Genomic DNA, 21,185 nt, shown 5'->3' on the forward strand with positions numbered 1-21,185 from the left:
ACCATCAATCTGCAGAAATATTGCTCCTAACCACTTAAAAAAACCTCTGGTTGCTTGGAAGCAAAAGGAAATGAAGTGTGGCTTGAGATTTTTGCACAGGACTGTAGCTCTACATTAAAACTGAATTTGGGATTGGGATAGAAACTGGGAAGCAGGCATACTCGGAGTAAAAGTATTTAATGTCTTATGCTCTGCTCTCTTTCTCCCATGATTTGATTGTAGGACATTAAAAAGTCATTTTTAATATTCAACATTCATAACTGAAATCAAATATTTTTAATTATTTTAATATTTCTGATATTTCAAAGAAAACACTTGTCTTTAAAAAAAGAGCAATAGACAGAAGCTTACATCCACTCATCATAGGAACAAAAGTCATGGCAAGTTTGGGCTTTTAGTGATTTCTTTAAGCTGTTGTTTCCCAGGGTGGAGTGATTGTACGGCAAACATTACAACTTTAATTACTTTAAAAACAAGAATTTGGTGCAACTTTGAATCTGTTTCACACAGGGTCAAAAGTGCACATACAAGCTGAAAAACGTAAATATACTCATTTATAAATTACAAACATTATTAAAGATGGCGCCACTGATGGTTGCCTTTGTACTTTGCTCGCTCATGTTTTACTTGCTTCTTTGTGGTTTTCTGTTTTTTGCTACTATCCTCACATCACTTTCACCAAAGAGAAACTCTTTAAAACCAGCCGTCTGTAGGTACTTTTCCCTAGTTTTCAATGACCCTGGCAACCCAACCAAGATTAAATTTGCCGGAGACACAAACGTGTCAAGCTGCGTCTGTGTCAACCACTGCCCTAAATACTAATAACCCACTGTTACACCATTCAGGTCATACGCACATGCACACGTTACCCTACTCCAAAGACTTTCTGTAACTTGTTTTTTCTTCATTTTTATTTTCAGATAGTTTCTGGTTAAATTAATAAGTTATGCTGAAGGTTTACAGTGTAACAAGGCCAAGGCCAATTATTTTCTTGCAAATGATCATCATTCACTACAGCTGGTAGTTTCTCTTTGCCAACATTTGAAGGATTTCTTTGACCGTTGGATTGACCACCACTCAATGGACAATGAAAAATCCAAGAATGAGAAGAACTGTAGATTTACACATGTTGGGAAGGTTTCTTAAAGCAATTTCTAAACAACTGCAGATTCCAAGGTAATCATCATCAGTTTAAGCAAAAGTTATTTGGAATTGTCACTACTCCAAAGTCTGGAAGACCCAAACTTCACCCACACCTTCAGATGAGAGGAATTTAGTTGTGTTGTTCAGGAACAAACCAAGAATCATCAAGGCTCAAACCTGCCATGAATTGGAAACTCCAGGAACTCCAGTGTCACTATTCACAGTAATGCAAGTTTTACATTGCAATGGACTAAGAAGATAAACATGAAGAAAAAATCCCCGCTCCAAAATTGACACCTCGAAGCTGAAATTTCCAGCTTCTCACACGGATAATCCCAGTACCAGTGAATTATGTTTGGGGGACTTTCAAAAATGATAAAACTGTACCAGCGGTCAAGCACGGTGGTGGTAGCATCAGGCTCTGGGCTTGTTTTGCTGCTAGTGGAACCGGTATTTTGCACAAAGTGGATGAAATAATGAAAAAGGAGAGCTAACTCCAAATTTTTAAACTGCGCCTCATATTAGCAGCTAGTTGGTTGATATTTATACACACACACAGTGTTAGGGTGCCTGGGTTTGTCGACCCAGAGTTTTCAGTTTTACATTTTTATTGAACTTTGATTTTTATATTATTTATCATTTCTAGTCTTTTGGTTTCTTTGTTAGAGTTCTCTGTCTCATGGTTTATGTCTCTGTGTTCCATAGTTGCTCTGTCTTCCCTGTCAGCCGTATCCTCCTGTCCTTCGTGTTATGTTTCCTGTTTTACTTTGAAAGTCCGTGTCTCATGTTAATGTATCTAATGTATCTGGTTTTGCTTCCCTTGTCTTGTTAGCCCTGATTTTTCCCAGCTGTGTTTCCCTCCTGTCTCCCATTCCCTGATTGCTCCCTCTGTGTGTTTAAGCCCTGTGTTTTTCAACAGAAAAAAATCCCAAACACACATCAAAACAGGTTTTGGAGTGGATAAAGCCGGCGTACGTTAACCTTCTGGAATGGCCTTCCGCATTACCCAATCACAGCACTCTTGAAATTTTGTGTACCAACCAATTTATATTAACTTGATCAATTCTGCCAAGAGTGGTCAAATAACCAGCCAGATCTATGTCAGAAGTGCAAGCTGGTTTAGGTGCAACTTGCTAGGGTACATTTAACCAAATATGAGTGGGAGTGTATGTACATATATACATACCTGTATATGTACTTTTGACCCTGCATGGATTAGAAAAAAGTATGAAATAAAATTAAATGCCTAATTCTTATTTTTTAAAGTCATTAAGGATGTATGCTGTCCAATCATTCAAACTTGGAAAAAGTTTTTAAAAACTGTTAAAAAAATCTTAAAAATCACAAAATTATCATGACAGTCATGATGAGTGTTTGCAAACTTTAAACAACTGTATCATCTTGTATTTGCAAGTCTCTAGATGATCTAATTGTTTGTCACTGAGGTAAATTTTATTTGGTGAAATGAAACTTGTAGTGTCTGTCTCTTTTTCTGTGGAAATTGACGTATTTAGAACTGTGTGCTTGCACTGAGTCATTGCTGTAGAGGAACTAATCCTGGTCAGCTAGATGTGCAACCTGCATTATTGTTTTGTGTTCAGGACCATTGTAATTATCCAGTGCATGCCAACCTTTTTTAATAATGGGCATTAGCACACAATTCACAAACAAGCCAGCAACTCTGCACGTAATTTCACACAAAGGCCCATAACTTTCGATTTCCTCATCTATCAGCGTTGCACACTTACTGAAAGTTTCATGTTCAGACTTGTTTTAGACGTGTTGAAATACAGCCAGAGATGTCTTGCCAGAGCATTGTTGTTCTTTTTTTTGCTTTATTTACTCATTAATCTTTGTTGGGGAATTCCATTAACCACAAACGAAGTATTGAACAGTTTTAGCTGTAGCTGGGAAAGTGTTTCCTGGGAAAATCAACCTGATCTTGGACATTTTGATTACCCTCTGCACACAGTAGCTCCTGAGCAAGATGCAGCAGCCCTCTTGATCCATCACAACTTTGATCAAGTTCATCCCAATGTGATCCTAAGCTGATAAGAACTACGCGGCTACGTCTGCAGTCTGTCCACAGTTCGGACACAAGCATTTCACCACATGTTCAATATATGTTGTACTGTGTACGTGACAAATAAAAACTTGTATTTATCTTGAGCATAAAACGAAGGTCAAGTCCCAGTGGGACCTTCAAAAATACTGCAGTGCATGTACACAGCCTGTGACATAACTTTATCTTGAACTTTAGAAGTCCTGTTGTTGTCCCAGTAAGCACTGATTTAGTTGATAACTTCCAGAAATTAGACGTGTGTCTGTATTTTTAAACAAATGCCAAATGGGAACAAAGACAGAAATTTTAAAGTGCTGTTCATTAGGGTATCAAATTCCACACCCCACCTCTGCCCACAATGTACACTGAAACTGCACTGTTCAACGCTCAAAGGAAAGCCCCAGATCTAATATCATAGTAAGTTACTGAGCCTCCGGTTATCATAATAGCTTCATTAGTCTTTGGAAAAATGCCTGAGGAGTAACCCTTCCAAAATGTATTGCTTCATTTGGTTTTTGATCATAAGGCTGGAAATAACTGAGCCCAAATTCTCTCATAGATGTTCAGGTATGTTGAGACGTGCATGTGGTTTAAACCATTCAGTGACCTCTCATGACCTATGGATGGATGGGGCCGGGCTGTGGTGGATAGGTGCTTGAGCAGAGAATAAAGGTGCTCTCTCTGTAAGAAGGGATGAGGTGACCTCTTCCTCCCTGTCAGGGTCCAGGGTTACACTTTTTTTTTTCATTAATTTTTCACCCATCTACATGTTTGATCTATGCATATAGGGGATATTTCCAATAAGCAAACCAAAGTTCCTTTGGTTGAAACATTAAATTTTACATTTTACTCAGGACTTTATTGAATTATTATCCTAATCCTGTTTCAGTGGTTGTTTTTTCTTCTTAGGGAGAAATCAAAACTTAAAGGGTGTACTTTTTTTTGGTTTGTTTGTTTTACTAATACCTGTACTGAGCCAGACTAAGCAACAATGGGTGCACTCCCTAATTGCGAGTAGACGGTAGATTTTCAAGTCTGATATGTACAAAGAATATCGGACTATTGAGTAATAATGGCATTCACCGCTGAGGTGATTTCACAGAGACAAACCTTACAACTACGCCTTTTGAGCTTTTGTAAATGGGAAGATAACAAAAGGTTTAACTGACAAAAGTGAATTCCCCAACCGGAAGAGCAGAAACTGATCCGGAAAGTTCTGATGCGTTTCATGATACAGCAGCAATGAATGGATGGTAATAAGGCAGTGTTTACCTTTGAAGAAATATGGGCATAACAGCATGTAAGTCATCAAAGCATCAATACCACTGGGTGAGGTTACAGTGGTTTGTGGTTTGTGTTACCACAAGCCACCCATGTAGTCATTTGCACTGAATTGCTGTGATTTGTAAAGTTCAAATGAGAACTGCTGAGATGTAATGCCTCAGATTGAATACTACAGATGAGAACTGCTGTCATCTAGTGACTCTGACTGCATATTACAATGCACCACACTGTCAAGTGATTAGGATCTCACAATCCTGAAGCATTCACAATGACCTTAGTGAAATAAGAAATGAACCACAGTAAAGGATAGATAATGGACTTGATCTCCTAATTGGGGTTTCAGCAGTCTCAGTCAGTTTAAAAAATACATTGCTTGATTTATCCAGCTTCATATCACCTCAGATAAACTCAGAAATGTACTAAAATCATGTTAAAACATGGAACAAGTTTTAACACAACAACTTAAAATAGAATAAATAGGTAGTTTAAAAATTCTCTGTAGGTCCTCCTTTGGCACTCGCGCTCTGGGGGCCTCTGGATGTCTGGGGCCTGGATCTCCTCCAGGCCTGCTTCATGCCCTGGGGGATGGGGCTATGGCTTCCCATACCCTCTAGCAGATGGAGAAACCTTTTGAATACAAGTGCACCCGTCCACACAGGTGTGCACACAGGTGTGCACACGGGTGCTCACAGACACAAGCTACACCTTTCTTGGCGGCTACCTGAAAACACATTGTGCACTGTCGGTCTTGCATGCTGCACAATAACATTCAATATTTAGTATCTACTGTTACTTACATTTATTAAGGTTATTGCAGTGATGCTGTGTGTATTGTGTTGCTCTCTTTTTGCTTGTTTTCTCTTTTTTTCTCTCAACAGGTGATCCAGGTGATTTTTTTTTAAGTGTCCTCTCTCACTGTCCCTATTCCCCTCTGTTTTTCTTTAACAATAAATACATAAATAATAACAACAAAGATCAATCAAATGGACCAATACGACAAGGCCGTGATGATCCACTTGGCAAAGTAAATCAGCTGGGCATCTTTCTTGGCCTTCAGAGAATAATTCTGATGGCTAAAGAGCCAAACAGGACAGGTGAAAAAAATAAAATAAAATAAATTCTCAACATAATTCCTGTTTAAACAAAATAAATTAGCTGCTTTTTAAATGAGTCCACAGGTCAACTAAACATAGTAGTGGTAGCTTGTGGTTCCACAGGCTCTAACAAACTCTGAGTCTGTGAACAACAGCAAGTAGTAGTGGATTTTTGTAAGAAGTTGATATATAATCTAGAGCCTGGCCATTTAGTGCTTTGTATGTTAATACAAGAATTTTAAAATGAATCCTATGATGTAGTGAAGCCGATGTAAGGAGTACAAATGAAGACTATCAGGACTTAGCTGTGTGGCAGGAGACAGATGCAGGACACACAAGCCTTTTATGCTAAATACACAAAAAATAACAAAGTCCAAAAGGTAACGTACAAACCAGGGACTATACACCAAGCAATACAGAATACACAGGCAGTGGCGGTCCTAGCCACTGCTGTAACTGGAGCCTCGTCGTCTCGTCTCTCTATATACTGGACTGTATGTAGCGGAGATGACAAAGTTTACTTTGACTTCAGCAGCGCGCAGGCGCACCGAGGGCTCTCGCGCTCAGTTTTCGTGTATAGAATTTCGAAAAAACATCGGTGCAAATTATAAGTCTGTATCATAATGTCCGGTGTTTTCGTGTTTGTTGTTTTGTTTTTATTTTGTTTTATTTTGCGAGTTGGTTATTAGATGCTGCTCCAGCCAGCCAGAGAATCCCCCGCCGCCCCGCCCTCTCCTCCCTGTGCCGCAAGCAGCAGGCGCACCGCAAACGGAGGGCGCCCTTACTCCCAGCAAATGGGCGATAGAAAACCGATCGGTGCCTATGACATTCCCAATATGCGCTGGCTGCCGTCGGGGCAGCATGAGTACGAGCATTTTTTTTTAATTATTTTTTTTTTGCCGATGCCGGTGATGCCGCCCCCCATCACGATGCCGCCCCGGGCAACCGCCCGTGTCGCCCGTATCTAAAACCGCTACTGTACACAGGAAACACAGAGTTTACGGGGACACAACGAAGGACAAAGAAAGACTCACGCAATATATGCAGAGGGATGATCTGACCAGAGAGGAGACACCTGAGAGACACAGTTATGGGGGAAGTAAAACTAAATACCAACCACAAAATGATTAATTATATAATTAATAATTAATTATCAAAATAAAACACGAAAAAACTCAACTGGAAAGAAAGTACCAGCACAGAGACAAGAAATGACTTAAGGACACAATCAAACAAATTACATATCATGAGAGAACTAAAAACAAAAAGACAATACCAACACAACTCTCAACACAAGATTTCTTTAGATAACTCAACCTGGACAAGTAAGCGCATTACAACTATGTGATAACAAATGAAAAGAAAAAAGAATCAACAGAGAATATTTTAATTACCTTAGGAACCATAATTAAGCCTGCAATTATAGAGCAAAGTGCTCTATTGGCATGATGTGGTCCTATGAGGTCTTTAAGATAAAATGGGACCTGATTATTCAAGACCTTGTATGTGAGAAGGATTTTTACAATTTATGATTAAAATTTACAAGCTTGATTTATTTATAGCAGAGAGCTTAGAATTCAGTGGATAAAGGTTTGAAAAAATGGAGCATACCATCATGAATCACATTTGTTTGCCTCACAGCCTAATTTTATTTTAAAGCAATTTTAGCCATTGCATAATAACATATTTATTTTGCTTTGGATGTAAAGGATTGCAGTTACATTCTGAGTTATAGCCAAGATTTTTCTTTAAAAAAAAAAAAAGAATGCACCTATAAAATTCTGGCAATAAACTGAAAGTATTAGTGATTATTGTAATGAGACAGAAAACAAATAATAGCCTGAGATGTCTTATGAAAATCTAAGTAGAATTTCAAGTAGGGAGAAAAGCATGGTATATCCTGGACAGATAGCCAGTAAAGTTGGACAGCACATTATAGCTTTTGTTTAGCAACCCAAGCGAAAAAAAAAAAAAAAGTGGTTCCCAGAAGTGTAAGAAGAGAAGAAAGCAGGATAAATATACTGGGTTTAAGCAGGGTTGTCTACAGCTTCACTGAGCAAAAGGCCCAAAAGATGAAGCTCTAAAGAGCAAGTAGTTTGAGTAATAGAGGTTTATATAAGGAATTCATCCATTGTTACACTTATATGTTGAACATATAAACTCATACCATGACATGTTTGCATTATATACATAGAAGTTGGTCCACTGGAAATGATTGTTGAATGAGATGCTTGTTTTACAGTGACCCATCCAGTCAGTCTTTGGGGACCTGTGGTTGATAGGCCTGTCTCCTTTGTTCCGTGCTTATTGTCATTACAGTTGTCTTTGTGTTACTTTAGTAATTCTGAATCTGTTTGGGGATTGTGATAGCTTAGTTGAAGAAGACCATGTGAGTTTGTAGCACAAGCTTAAATAAATATGTCTGTTCCCCTGACTGCTCACTGCAGTTGCTGTCCATGGTGCTGATCAAAAGGTTGGATAATTCTATTAATATTATTGATTATTGCCATATATTAGTTTTGCATTGAAACTGTCTGTATGTGTGTAAGTGAATTACTTTGTGACTTCACTACAGTTTTCACACTTTTCTTTTCACCAAACTGGACTCCAGTGGACCAGTTAGATGTTATGTTATGTTAGATGTTATTCCAGGTTTTAAATATATATATATAATCTACTTTTTCATGAGGTACAAAATTTCTCAGAAATGTAAAAACAAAAACGTTTTATGCCTTAACACCTTCTGTGAGTTTAAATAAAAGAAAGGGAAAATTAAATGAATGGTGTCCATTAAATCCATGCCACCGAGTGTGTTTTTCCTTTGATCCAACAGATGTCAGGATTGTGTTTCAGATGCGGCCTCGCTCGGCGCCGAGAGGAGGATGCTGTTAGGAGGAAAATCGGCGCTGGGACCTGGCTACATGCTCCGCTTATTTGGATGTTGAGGAAACATGGCGACCGGCGAAAGGAAGGAGAGGGAGCAGCGACCACTTTGGAATTAACGCATCGTTTGAGACATATGGATATACACGGAGTGTCCCGTACCGACTTAATTCACACATTGGAGGTTATCTTCAACGCTCACACCGACGCATTTTGCCGCAAACGCTGCTTACTGGTGAGTAGATGGCGGGTACACCAAAGACGCTCTCCTCTCTGGAAGTGGCTAGTTAGCAAATGTATGCTAGCTGCTTTAGCATGCGAGTTAGCATGGGCTGGAATGTGCATCTCGGCTCAACTACAGTCCGCACCGTTAACGCTGGTGTTAGCATGACAGTGGCAACCTCGGGAAAAACACAACGAACCCGCTTTAAGTGTGGAAACACCAGCTGCCACCTTTATTTGCAGTAAAGTTATTGGAGGCCGTACATTTGAAGGAACGTCACCCGTTTAGCTTGACAGTTGAGGTTCAGATACGCCGATGCTAGTGCGATCAGCTGGTCGCTAGCTGCATGTTGTGGGCTAGCGTAGCTGCAAACTGAGGGGATTGCTGCTTGGTTGTGTTTTCACTCACTGACGGTGGAGCTGAGTCCTAAAGCAGGACTTTAACAGATCGCAGCCATTGGAAAACACATAGGAACGGTGGTAATTAAAACGGTCAGGGTACGTGTGCAGTATGTCGCTTTGGATAAACGCATTATTTTTTATAATAGGTGGCTAAATCGGGTTGCAGTGAGTGTTTCGTAGTAGCTGGTCTTTTAGAGGCAAATTCGCAATGACTGGCAAAGCTTTAGCGGTCACATCGTCCTCATTTTACTGTCTGCTCTGCGTCTGATGTGCAGCAGTCACCTGTGTGTGCGCATTGTCCCTGAGTGTATGGCTATCTGCCCGGATGCCTGCACACAAGCTAACTACCCCCCAGCAGGCTGGGGCAGAAAACTTGTTTCATGCTCGGGCACTGTGAACGGTATGACATGTACACAAATACACACGATACAATTAAAAGCTACATAACATTTCAGCTTGTGACTTGTAAAGAGGAGGGGGGGGGGGCAGTAAGTGCACATAGCTGAACTCTCATCCAGAAAACGTGCAGGTTATAAATACTAAAAAATAGCACTGCAAATACATGCCTGTGTGACTGTAGACAAAATGAGTCAGAATAGCTAACATATATGGTCCTTTATTCGTTGTGAAGATTATCGGGAGTGAGATGTTTTTATGTTTAGGTAATGAAACTGAATATTGTGAAGTTTAGTCTAAATCAGATGGTCATCCCATGTTGGTATATTTAAGTTAGTTTAAAGACAAATGACAATTAAAGCTAATTAATGAACACAGTAAGACAGACCTGTAAAGTAAACCTTAACTGAAAAGGCCACAGAAGAGCCTGTTTCCAGAAATAAATGAATGGCAGCCACTAGAAATAGCAGTGAATATGTAGAGGTCTGTTATTGCAGTAAACTGGTAAGTGAGCATCACTTGAGTCTAATCTAATCTAAAAACCTGATTAGTTGAGGTGGCTGTTGATGGCTGTGCTAAACTCAATTTCTGACTTGAGTTTATATCTACATAGAGAGCTGTGTGTGAATAAATAACAGTCTCTGTGTTCTAGCATTGGAAGCAGGAAGCCCTGAGTGTATGTTGGTGTTTGTCATGTACTGTATGGTGTGTGTTTATTTCCTCATAAAAGCTAAGTTACCAAGCAAGCAAATTGTCTGGAATTCAGAAGTAATACTAGGATAATGAGTCTAATAAGTAGGCTTGGAGAGGCTTGGAAAAATTACTTCATTGGCTTTTTGATCTTGTATTGACTTTTTTTGTGAGTATTTGCTGTGCGCCAGGATAGGCAGCAGGGTTTGTCCTGCATAAAAACATTTAGTGCCCCCACCCCCCAAAAGAGGTTTTGGTGTTCACCAACAGGAAACTCACCAGGCTGCAGTGAAATAGTTTATGAGCAATTTGTTTAAGTGGGATTTAATTTAGTCAACAGTAAAATCCCTTTTGTTTAACAAATGGCCTGAAATAACAGGAAAATGGATGGACCTCTGTTAAGTATGATAACACGGACTGGTTATTTTAAACTATATGTGGACCTCTTGTGCATAGTCACCCCTAAAAGACCTTTTTTGAGCCAAGAAAAGCACTAAAAGCACTGCCATGCCTTTCAGTGGAGGGAGAAAAGGATACCAAACATGGGGAGAACTCGCACTCTCCACACAGAAAGGTCCTACCTATGTTTGAATTCAGATCTTTCATGCTGTGAGGCAACCACTGAGCTACTGTGCTGACAATTGATCAGTTAGTCCTCAAAAGTCCTTTAAAGACACGTTCTTAAGCCTTACCAGACAGCTTTTTATCACTGCAGTGCAGCTTTCTTTATCAGACTGCTCTGCATAAACACTGCATCACATTGAATAATTTGAAAACTCGAGGCACAGAAACCCGATTACTGCTAACTGCCAGTAACTGAATAATTCCTTAACTTTGTTCTGTCGATGGGCAAACCCAAACAGTTAGTTACAGCTCTCACTTAAGTCACCCGAGTTTTCTTTCTTCTTTATTGTTGTTTGGAAAACTTCTTGGAGTTTAGCAGTGTGCTGCCTGTGTGAGGTGATTGTACTGCCTTTTCCGCATATAATACCATTAGTGACACTCATATAGTTTATTTCATCTGTAAAGAGTAGCCCTGTTACTTTTTTTAGCCACAAAAAAGCAAATGGGTTACACTTCTGGGTAGCAATACTGTCACATGCAAATTTCTATGTATTGTAAAATACAGCAGCATTGGCAAGAATGCTTAGTGTTCTGCCTCCAGTTAGACCCGGTCTACCAAGCGTTTGTCAAGTTCCCCTTTTGTTGTGATTTACTGAGATGACTCAAGACCTGCCAGAATTTTGGTGGTGCAGTCTTGACTGTGTAGCCTCCGGGTCTTCCTTTCTTCTGCTTTTCTCTCACGGTGATTCAGGGCTAACAGGCATTGAAACTTTGAACCTTTTATTGGCTTCACTGGTTATCCAGAGTTTACTCCCCGGGGCCAAAACAGGGCTTACTTTGACCTAAATACAATTAGGGAAAAAATGAACCCTGTTGGAATTACAAGGATTTCTACATTGATTATTCATAAAATGTGTTCTGATTTTCATCTAAGCCATAATTATACAAACACGGAGACAGCTGTTCTTTTCATGCATTTATTAAATCCAACAGCATACATTTGTCCTCGCTCTGCAGCTGTAGATTGTTGTTGTTTTGCTATTTTTTGGGGTAAGGGAGATTAAGTGGTTAATCCTGTAAGTATTTGGTTGTTTGGACAGTGCCTTATGTCTCCCAAATGTCAGCATAAATGCTGGCCTAAATGAATTTTCTACTCATTTACTCTCTGCTTTGCTTGCTTCTATAACGGTCAGCTATTATGAATCCTTCCCAAGGATCTGCAATAGATTAACAGTAGTTTTCCAGTGTGATGTGCTCTTGCTGACAGTTGGCTTTGTTCTGGCCATCATCCACACTCTGATAACAAATGGAGATTTTGCTTCAGCTAGCTATTTGTAGTATAGGAATCCTACTCGGTTTTCAAAAGCTATTCTTGCATTATGTATGCGTTATCAGCCCCAGTACAGTTTTTACAATTTTTTTGTCAGGGTTTTAGGTAATTAACAGTTATATATTTGGTTGACACCAAGTTATAGTTAACTAAAGTTAAAACAAAACAAGGAAAAAGAAAGAGTCTGCTGAACTAACTGTATATGTTCTTGTGGTGACCATTTGAGAATAAGGGAGCAGCCAAAGTGGCTTCTGTGTTCAAATTTGTGACTACAACCAGCGCAAAGAAGTACTACTACAAAGTATTGTTGTCTTTTACAGTTCTGAACATCATAATTACTGCATTACAATCTACCATTATACAAACAAAAACTGACCCTTAAAAACAATTAAAATTTAACTAAAAGCAGGCATTTTGTTTCTCAGCACGGGCATTTGGGCAATGACTGTGCACATAAATACAATGTGTGTGCTTATATTTAAGACCTTTAGGAGTCATTTTTCCTGGTATTTCTGGCCGTGTGATGGGCAAAGGTTTACTTTATTCTTGAGTAAATTGTAACATGGGTAGAAAAGGTGGTGAAAAGTCATTTGTTGAATCTCTGAGGATTTTTCTTTTAGAGGAATGTCAAAGCCTCTTTGGTGGATGCAGGACAAACCCTGTAAAACTAAACATAAAGTAAACTGAAACAAGCAAACCCGCTCTGGAGGATAACTGAAACTACAGCATTTTTAAGTATTACACCAAAGGTTCAGCTTAAACCAAAGCAACGATCCTAGACTAAAAAATCAAATATTACCATTAGAGATTTTATTTTTACCTGCTAACTGCTTTTGTGTGGCAGGATGGGAGCTGTGGGGTGTATTCTGTACTTTGTGAGGCTCTTATTATTGATTAAGTGTAGCTGGGCAGCTGCATTAAAGTCTTGTGGATGATGCAGCTCAAGGCCAATGCTGATTTTCCTTTCAGTGCACCGACTGAGCTTTCTCAGGCCATTCAAATGCATCACACACAAAACAATATGGCCTGAGTTGCTGGTGTGTTAGGCTTGTCGGTATAAGCCCACGTCAAACAACAGACTTAAGTCGCAGCTTACTAGTTGTCATCTTTCATGAGAAGACGCAGCATGCACTAATAAAGCACAAGAGGATCATTCTTAATTAGCACTCGAGGGAAGGGCCTGCACATCCTATTAGTGACACTACACATGTGCGGTGCACATATAGTTTGTGTCTATGTTTTGTCTCGCGCCATTGGATTACATCAAGTTGATGGCATGATAAAACAGAACATTGCACTTTTTAAAAATGTTTAAGGATTTATTCACCTGAAACTTTGAATTCAGGTGTTTTCAGTCCCATTGTCGCAGGTGTAATATTATAGGGACTTTATTATTGTAGGGTCTTAACCTTAGACTATAAAGTGCCTCAGGCCAGTTGTTGTTGTGATCTGGTGTTAAATAAATAAAACTGAATTTCATTGCATTGAACTGAATTAAAAATGAGCTCCTTACCATGCACTCTGCTCTTATAAACATTTGTGAAAGAATGAGTCATTCTAAAGCGCTCACTGAATTTAAAAAGATGCCACAACAAGACAGTTTGTGAAGGTTCTGAACTCATTTTAATTCCACAGTCAACTGTAAGTGGTGCTAGGTGGCCCAGCGCTCATGTTCATAGAATTTATTTTCAGTCAGTCAGATAAACCACAATCACCTCATTTACTAGTCTACACAGCTGTTAATCCACAGCTGAAAATGTACCCCTAATAAAAGAACTATTTACTTCTGTTTGAGTAGTGTTGAGGAAAAAAAGACCAGCTGTTTTATAAATTGGTGAACCTTTATTAAAGTAGAACTATAAAAGTGTACTTCCTCAAAAATGGGCTGAGGGCTACAGAAAATCAGAGTATATAAAGAGACAGTCTTACTTTTCATTTATGGCCTTTTCATCAAATTCATTTATAATATGAACATTACTGTAGCTTATGAATTGATAAATAAGTGTTTCAACTCTTCCGTATATAATAAAAAAAATGAACTAACAGATAAATACCCTCCTCTATTATTGGCAAATGCCATGTAACCATAGATTGTGTGGAAAATAGATGCACCCACTGTGACCTCACCCACGGGTGTTGGACTTCTGCCATAGTGACAGCAGCCAGTATTGTGTTTTTGTTTTGTTTTTTCAGCTATAGGTAACCATATTTGGATACAAGGGTGCAGTACAAGTTATTGGCTAATCAGTGAACCGGTACTGATGCAGATATTCAGCCAATATGTCAGTACATCCTAGCTTCAATACTTGGAGGCATTTTGTAGTATTTTTATTTTTATCCCTACACATATTATATGAAGTAAGTGGTTATTTTTTATGACCTGAAGCTGCTTATGTCAGCCACAGAGTTGGATATAGATAATATATGAGTTTGGAGTAATGCCTTATATACAGTCTGCTGTTTTATTGGACAGACTGAAGGAGAGGGATTTTCTCAGGTCTTTTTATCACCACAGTTTAATTGGCTGTAATTTTCATAGCCCATACTCTGTCTGTAACTGCATGGCAGTAACTGTTTGGACTGGAGATGATCTTAAATGTTGGTGCTGTTGTGTGTGATTCATGATTATTAGTGGTGATGATTGAAGCTATAATAAAATGTTGGATTATATTCTCACCTTTCGTTCATACGAAAACAAAAATCTCAAAGCAACTGCAGAGTGATTGGAGTTGGTGCAGATCTCTTAAGGCTTTTTAACACAACAGGTCACACAGTTAAGCTACTGCTAGCATACATTTCTTTTTTCTTTCATTTCACCTTGAAAGTGTAATATTGTATAGCAGGCTTCGTTCAGTGAGGTGGATCTGTGATCCGTTTCCCCTGCTAGAATCGTTTCCATATGATCATGTCCTTCCCTGCTGGAAGTCACATTTCACTGTCTCCTTAGTGAAGCATTAATGTCTCTAGCTGTCAGCATGCTCCACTACAATCTCTTTTAGAGGTTTCTGAACTTTTCAAGGCCAATTTTCAGGTCAGGAAATTCCCATAATCACTGCAGTTAAACAGCTGTGATGTGAATCTCAGTGTGCCATACTAATTCTGCAGGACTGTAACTAATGGCAATTTTCACTGTCAATTAATTTGACATTTATCTCCTCATTTTGTCTATTAAGCCACAGGACATTGTGAAAAATGTTTCAATTGATAATTTGGAGTTTTTAAAAAAGCTAATTTTTTCTAAACCCAAAATATTCAATTTACAATTTCAAAAAAAGGAAAGGAAGAAAATTCTCATGTTTAAGAAGCTTGAGTCATAAAAGATTTGGTATTTAATTTTGATAATAGATTTAAGGGAATTATAAACCACTAAGGATTTTCCTGGAGACTAATTTACTGGTCCTTTAAGTTGGAGGAAAAATCACATTACGCAACTAGTTTGAGGACAGTATAGCTCATTGCACATATATTTAAAAGTCATTCTTCAGTAAATGTTGCTGAAATACTTGACAGCTTGCACCATAAACAACATTGCGTGCACACAATGTCAGCAACGGATGTATTTCAATTTTTTTCAAATAGATATCCTGCCCAGGGTGTACCACCAGCAGATAGAAGAAGTAGCTGATGCGCGGTGCAACAATTCGTCAGCATAATCGATGAGGTCGACTATAAAAATTCTTGGCGCATAATTAAACTACAGGACACTATGGGGCAGTATCGCCTGTATTGTCTGCCAAGAGTGCACTCAGTGCTAAGAAGAAGAAGAACGCAGCATGAACAGCAAAACAGCAGGACGATAGAAAATGGAAATGGAGATTTGAAAAGATATCTTTTTGATTTCATTTAAAGCTTTATTTGAATGGATAGAAGCCATTTTTAGTTTCCTTTTTGCACATTCATTTTAAACTCATCATAGCACTTTAACTTGTATTACCTAATATCTTTATTTATTTCATTTTTATTCTGATTGTCCTACTGAGTAATGCTAAAAATACATTTGATTATTTATAAATTCATATGTTTCTTGGGTCATTACTTTCATTTGCTGTGGGACGATGTAAACAGGGTGATATTCCCAGTCAGACTTGAGCAGGAGGTTTGCACATAGGAATCAGAGAGTTATTGAAATAATTGTTGACTAATCAAATAAAAATTGGCAAATTAGTTGACTATCAGAATAATCTTTAGTTATAGCTAATAGCTAATATTGTAGGACTAAGCTGGACTGAAAGACAGCACAGAGGCACTTATCATGGTAGCACAGGAACAAGCTCTGAGCACAAAGATCAATAGAGGCTGGGGTCTACCACACCAGGCAAGACATCAGGTGCAAAGATGCCCCAGAGACAATCCAGCACCTAACAACAGGGTGCAAGATGCTAGCAAGCAGGGATGCATGAACGCCATAACCAAGTGGCCAGCATAGCGTACCGGAACATCGTGCCAAGTGTGGACTGGAAGTCCCAAAGTCAAAATGAGAGACACTTCCTTGGGTGGTGAAGAATAACCAAATCTAGATTGTGTGGGGATTCCATACACAGATGGACAAACTGGTGATGGCTAACCAACCGGACATAGTAGTGGTGGAAAAGCAGAGGCAGAAGGCCGTAGTGATACATGTAGCGAAACCAAGTGATAGCAACATCAGGAAGAAGGAACACAAGAAGCTTGAGAAATACCAAGGCCCTCAACAACAACAACACTGTTGGCTAACATGTTTGATGTTTTGTTGTTGGGGGGCTCTTTGGGGTCAGAAATGGGATAACCAACATCTTTATCATTACATTATTCCTGCATAGATTTATGTTCAGGGAACTTTGACTGCCCAGTCTCCTTACAGTATGTATGTGGGATTTCCAGTGCTGACTAGTGAGGAAAGCATTGTTTAAACATCTAGTCACACACATTCCTATTAACCACTAAATTATTAAAATAGCAGTCAGTTTTTATTCATTTTAGCCCTTTTCTGTTTTTAAGAACATTACAGAAGCTCAGTGATTGCTTTCAAAGAATTTATGATAAGGTACATTTTTGGCTTTTAAATGAAAAATGTTATCAGGTATTAATATTTCAGTTGCCTTCTACAAACCCTTTAGTGTGACACATGTAGATTAATTGAGAATGCTTTTTTCATTCCCTGTACTTGTCCCCGAAAGCACACCACATAATAATGCAAAGTTAATGTGAGCTGTCTGAGCTTGGATGTACAGGATGGCGACCGAAATGGCCAGAAAATGAATTTTTAATGATGCTCACTGCTGTGAGTTCTGCCTCCCACTCCTCCTCCCCTTTTCTTGTGGTAATGGTATGTTCCTGTCGTCGTTGAGGCCAAAGCCCGCCCTCCTTTCCTCCCCTCCTCTTCCACCAAAGCCCTGTACACCCCACCCGGTGTCAGGGGGGGATCAGCTGTGCCAGTCCCGGCAGACCACACACACATACATACATACATACACACACAGTATGCTGACTGGCGAACAAAGCCACTGGTACTGCCAATAAAGGCGAGCCATGCCTCCGCGCTTCTCCTCTCCTCTCCTTTCCTTACGCTGCTGTGAGGGGAAGGCATGACACCATTGCCATCGCCTCTCTGTTTCAGGAAGACACTGTTGTTGGGAGGAAGAGCGGCTGGTCTTTGGCTTATGGTGGAATATTCTTGTCTCTTCTTCTGTTGATGAGTTGAGATGCTGGCGGAGCGCAGAGAGAATAGCAGGTAGGGAAAATCAGAGCTGGGTGCCGAGCTCGTTTCCGCAGCGACCAGGGGTTTGTTTACTGTTCACTGGTAAAAGCCTGACCTTGGTGGATATAGTATGTTTATTGATGTTATTGATCTAAAATAACTGCCTCTCGGTGTCAGCGACCGTTTCACGTCAATTGACGATTAAGCTTCGATTCCAGAGATTGTCACCATCGAGCAGTTACAGCATCTCCTACTGTTGCATCTTTATTGTAAGAATATATCCCGATGTGGTTAAAGCAATCATCGGCCAAACCCAAACGAAGCAAATGTGTGACTTAGCAAAAGATACGTGTAAAATGCCTAAAGATGTCATTAGATAGAAGATGTTCTTCTCAAGAGTGTTAATAATTTTAAAGTTTAAACAAAAATATCACAAATGCTCAACACTATAAGAAGAGGGTAGCCTTCAATAATTGTTACACTTTAAATTAATAAAATGACATGGATGACATTTAACCTACTTACAACCTACAGTCTCAGAAAATATAATCACAATAATTCTGGACATTATTGGGATCTTGCATAACACGATTATTTGTAGACTTGGGGGCAAATAGATTTATCCAATGTGGGAAAAACAAATGGACTTTTTTACTGTGGACTTGAAATTGTAATTAAGCTGAAGGAAAGAACAAAAGAAATACAAACCAAGTTAAATATGCCACAGACTGTTGGAGAGCGTATTTGGATTATTGTATAGCAGCATAAGTAGAGTTGGTTGCTGATTGACAAAATCGAATATAGCTTGATAATTATCCCGGTTATCTTGTTTTAATAATGGTCGGAAACCAAAGCTGTTTATAAGTCAGTAAGAATGATATTAGACATCAAAGTTAGACTTCAGGAAGCAGAAATTAAGGTTGGTCATTTTAAAAAATCTAATTCAATGTCAGGCCAACAACCAGTGATTTGTGTGTGTACCCATTATACTTAGCAGTCATATGAAGGATACCTTATAACCTCTGATTAAACAAACACACAGGGATAACATATGCTATTAAATAATTAAGGTAGTGCAGCTAGTGGTCCTTTATAGCTTGGTAGCTCAAAATGTTGTTGGTTTTGAGCTAACAATCTCGAATGTGTAAATATACAAGACTTAAAGCTAATTCCTTCTTTATACATTTTATATTTGCACTGTTATTATATTAGTACTCAGTCTCTATGGCCCTACATTTGCTACCAATACATGATGAGAATCTCTGCAAGTCTCTGTGTACAACTCGACTCAAGCTCAACACAACCAAAATGAAGGCGGCACTTTCTTGTGGCACTATTTCACATAAAGTAGACATAAGAGTGCACACATCCAACCATGATTTTCTATTGCTCCTTGCTTTGAATACACAAGAATATAGACCACCAACAAAGTGTAATACATATGAAAAAATCCCCTGAGAGTTAATGAGTATATTCTTCCACTTACCCAACCCTGGTCTGCACACTGCATATTTTTGGCTTGTTTTTAAGATTATGTGTAGTTTGAATATATTTACATGAGATGTTTAAAGCTATTTAAAACTCACATTTTATAGTCTATTCTTTCTCTTACTAAACATAACTGAGTAGGAATGGCTTATGCAAAATCAAAGCTGAAAAATTGGGCAACTGTGATAAGATAAAAGGGGGAAAAAGAGAAGTTATGTTGCCCTTTGTGAAAAACTGTAGTGGTGCCATTTGAAGATGAAAATAAACTTGCAAAGATGTTGTGAAAGGTTTACTCTGGGGCTATCGTTGATTGTCATTATAATTGTAAATGGAGATTATAATGCATTGTTGTTCATGCTTCAAATATATGGAAGTTGTATCAAAATGTTACCATACATCTATATGTTTTACCATTGATATTTAAAATTTAATTGACTACAAAAGTCAACCTCCTGTACCTAATATTGTGTAATTATATAATTGACGGGCAGCAATTTGTGTGAGGCCTGCTAGTTGTCATGGATACCATTCAGCGATCCAGCTAACACACTACTGAAATGTATTGGCACTCTTTGAGCACATGAAAGTGCAGCGCTCACATTTTTGAGAAATAAATCAGTATTTTTTTGTCAAGGATACACGACAGCCGCTCTGCTTTCAAATCAACCGGCAGACGAGGCACAAGTAGAACTGTAAGACTAATTATGTGATATTAGTCTGTGATGACAACTATCCAGGCGTTGTTTAGTGCAGGACTAAATAGATGCCCATTTTAGATGCAGTTAACTCTGGTCGTGACCAGACATGTTCAGCATGAGATCATTTCCTGCTCCTCTGTCTCATGTTACAAGACAGGCAACATTGACTTGGTGACAAAAACATGTTGCACTACTTAGAAACTGCTTTGTTTTATTGTCATGTTTTCACACACGACACAGGCGTGTACGAGAACAGAGTCAGATCCGACATTACCCAGTCTTTAACCTTCCAGCATCCCACTGTAAAGCCTGTGTGATGCTGGATAGCACTGACGTGTGAAGAGCTGGGCTGATAGTCCGATGCATTTACTGCTAGCAAGTGGGCGTCATCTGTGCTGCCTTCTGCAGGCAGCTCCCTCATCTAAATCACACAACATATTTCCAGTACTTAAACATACTTGAAGTAAATTTGCTCTAGAAAATATCTCACCCTGATTTTCCCAGAAATGTCCAAGTTGATGTCTGAAAATGACTCGAGTTGCTTAAAATCGGTTTGTATTAGTGCTGATTAAAATATGTAAAGGTGTCAGAAAATGTTTGTTCTCCTCTAGTGGATTTGTTTCCCATAAATAGATACGTTTCTGTGTGTCACCGTGGCTGGCAGAGGAGACAGTTAATCACCCTCAGTCCAAATTTACCAGCATTTGGCAGGGAGCTGGTGTGAACTCACTACACTGCCTACATAGCCTTTTACTTTCTCCAAATTTGCATTTCCTTTTACAAGTTTGTGTTTTATCTAACTCCTGTCAAACCATTTTTTTCTCTGTGGAGCTCCCCAGCTTCCACCTACCCCATAAACTGTCAGCCAGGAGACATTTCTGAGATTACATCACCTTCTCCAGAGGAACAACCACACAAGCCTTTGAAGAGTTGGGCTTTTCCAGGGCATTGGCTGCCTTCATCTCCCAGGAGTTGCTGCTAACTCTGGGAGACGTTCATTGAAGCTGGCATCCGCTTAAAGAGAATGCTTTGAAAAATACTGGAGGGCCAAGCTCAGTTCCCCTCCACAGAAGAGTTGACATTCCATTGATGCCATTGACTCATTTTCTTTGCTTCAGCAGAGACGAGATGCGGTTTGATGCTTTTTTTCCCCTAGTTTAAACAGTCCTATCTGTGCCTTTAGAATAAAATGATCAGAGGTACATCCATTTTTTTTCCTTTCTAGTACTCCAAAAAAAGCACTTTTGAGCTG

General features: G+C 39.1%; 1 protein-coding gene across 3 annotated transcripts in view; it reads left to right on the top strand.

Moving 5' to 3' along the window:
• The first annotated feature begins 8,462 nt into the window (after window positions 1-8,462).
• The window catches only part of wdfy3 (WD repeat and FYVE domain containing 3), a 111,640-nt gene continuing 98,917 nt past the window's right edge, over window positions 8,463-21,185 (top strand). For all 3 annotated transcript variants that reach the window (XM_039620530.1, XM_039620532.1, XM_039620531.1), the window contains exon 1: window positions 8,463-8,701. The gene's annotated coding sequence lies outside the window, so the exon portion shown is untranslated. The remainder of the gene's footprint in view (window positions 8,702-21,185) is intronic.

This window comes from Oreochromis aureus, linkage group 12, assembly GCF_013358895.1.
Source record: "Oreochromis aureus strain Israel breed Guangdong linkage group 12, ZZ_aureus, whole genome shotgun sequence".
NCBI classification, from domain to species: domain Eukaryota; kingdom Metazoa; phylum Chordata; class Actinopteri; order Cichliformes; family Cichlidae; genus Oreochromis; species Oreochromis aureus.